Genomic DNA, 2165 nt, shown 5'->3' on the forward strand with positions numbered 1-2165 from the left:
CAAAGCCAGCCCGGAGTCCGTCCGTCCCAGATCGGAGTCCGCACCCAGGAGCCTGGGGCCGAGTCGCGCCCTTCGACTTCCGCCCGCCAGTGCGGGCTCCGGGCTCGGGGTGCCCGTCCTCAGCCCCGGCACCGCGCAGCGACAGGGTGGGGCGGAGGGAACGCGACTGTCCCTGCGGGGTGCAGACTCACCCTCTACGGCCAGATCGGCGTCGGGATAGAAGGAGGGGCGCACCTCGGACCGGAGACCAAGGACACTGCTCGCCGGGGCCTCCGCGTTCGCCGCGGCCGCGCGGCTCCTGGGGCAGTGCGCACAGGTCCGGCCCGATGTTAGGCCTGCGGCCGGGGGCGGGGCCGGGTGGTGTCCGCTAGAGGGCAGAGGATCCTCTGGCCCCGCCCACAGCCTCAGCCCCTCCCACCTGCCCCGCGCCCCACCCAGCGGCCGCAGCCCTGTTCCCCGCAGGGCGTCCTCCGGGCAGTGGACGCAGCAGGCCCAGCTCCCAGGCGGGAAGCGCGGGCCTGAGAAGTAATGACTTGGGGGAAAAACTTCAGTGTTTTTAGAAGATCCTCGAAGCAATCACAGCCGGGAAAAACCAGCTGGTTTCGGTTTCGGATCTCTCCTCCCCTGCTCGGGGTCTCTAAGCCTGGCGCCCCGCCTGGGTGACCTGGAATCTCCCGGCGCCTGTTTCCTCCCATGTCCATAGCGTTGCCCACGCTTCCCTCCCGCTCTCCTTCCGCTTTCCCCCCACGGTCTGTGGGGCGCGTTGACTCCGGACCCTCTTACATCTCACCGAGGGCAGGCCAAGGGCAGGGGGTGGGAGGGCCTCGAGGCGAGGGCCTCTGCTTCGGCATGGTGAGGGAGGGGGCGCACGGAGAGCCAAAAAGCGAGGCGCCCTAATGGTCAAAAAGGGAGCAGTGACCAGGGGAGAGAGGGCACCAGATGCAGAGAAACGGCCGCGAAGACAGAACAACTGAGGCTGGGCTTCACAGTGACGCAGCAAACCCAGATCTGCCTGGCACCTGGGCACAGCCTCCCAGGTCCTTCCTGGCTCGACTGCTTGTGTCCCTGGGGCCTCCTTTGAGGACCACAGGTTCCCAGGAAGGCAGGGCCTGTATCCCCAGAGTCTGCAGGTCCCTATGGCACAGGCGGGGAGCTGGTGAGTGCTGCACGAAAGGTCATATGTCCATTTGCAGCTGGTGGCTCCCTGGGACCTGGTCGGGGACTAACTGGCTTGTGTTTCTCAGTTTAAGTTTGCAAAGTTCCTCGGTGTGCCTCTGCTGCCCCGCCCCGCTTTCCCCGGAAGAAACGAATTCAGCTCAAGGATAGCCTCAGGGTGGCATGGAAGAAGCTGGGTGAAAAGGGAACACCCAGCATCCTGCCTCCTGGTCCCGCCCCTGTGGGATCCCCTCCCCCCCAAGGATGTATGAGTTTTGTGACTGCGTTCCAATAGGACGACATGATGGGGTGTCACTCGAGGTGGAGTTATGAAAAGTCTGTGACTTCTGCTGGTTTCTTCTCTCACCTGTGTTCCCTCTCTGTCCCTCTCCGTGTCTCCCTGTCTCTGTCCCTCTCTGTCTCCCTGTCTCTGTCCCTCTCTGTCCCTCGGCCTCTCTGAGCCAGCGTTCTGGAGAAGCAAGATCAGGTACTACGAGCTGCCTGATTGGGCCCTGGTGCGGGGACCAAGAGGGGCCCGGCCCGCAGACAGGAAAGACCTGCGACCCTGGTCCAGACTGAATCCTGCCAATACCCGTGATCGATCTCGGAGACAGACCCCGCCCCGGCAGAGCCTCAGCCGAGACCGCAGCCAGGCCCCCCGGGGACCCCCCAGGCAGCGGCTCCCAGCAGAGCCGAGACGGATCCTAGTCACGGGGACCGTGAGATGGGCAGTGTGTGGCCTGTGAGTGCTAAGTCTGAGCAACGCTGTCCCAGCAGAGACGCTGGCACGTCCCTCCAGGCCCGGCCTGGCCCGGCCCTCCTGGCCCCTCCCTCCCCTGCCCCTCTCCCTCACTCTCTCCAGCCTCCGGCTGAATTCTCCTCCCCCTGAGTCTCTGCGCCTTCGAGCTTCCCCCGCACACTGTTCCCAGACGTGTGCAGGGCTGACTTGTCTTGTCCTTCTGGTCACAGCGTCACTGTCACCCTGTTGGCCTTAGATCCCACCTAGCCCA

The 2165-nt window shown here is 64.9% G+C and overlaps 1 protein-coding gene across 3 annotated transcripts in view; it reads right to left on the bottom strand.

The window, feature by feature from the left end:
• Positions 1–2165, bottom strand: part of GBGT1 (globoside alpha-1,3-N-acetylgalactosaminyltransferase 1 (FORS blood group)) — an 11005-nt gene that overhangs the window by 7907 nt on the left and 933 nt on the right. Inside the window, exon 1 of one of the 3 annotated variants that reach the window (XM_015594352.2) lies at positions 235–371. The exons of 1 other annotated variant lie outside the window; for it this stretch is intronic. The gene's annotated coding sequence lies outside the window, so the exon portion shown is untranslated. Of the gene's footprint in view, positions 1–191; positions 372–2165 lie in introns of those variants that run through there. One more of the 3 variants, XM_006918088.3, reaches the window with a different exon arrangement.

This window comes from Pteropus alecto, unplaced genomic scaffold (assembly GCF_000325575.1).
Source record: "Pteropus alecto unplaced genomic scaffold, ASM32557v1 scaffold67, whole genome shotgun sequence".
Classification (NCBI taxonomy): Eukaryota; Metazoa; Chordata; class Mammalia; order Chiroptera; family Pteropodidae; genus Pteropus; species Pteropus alecto.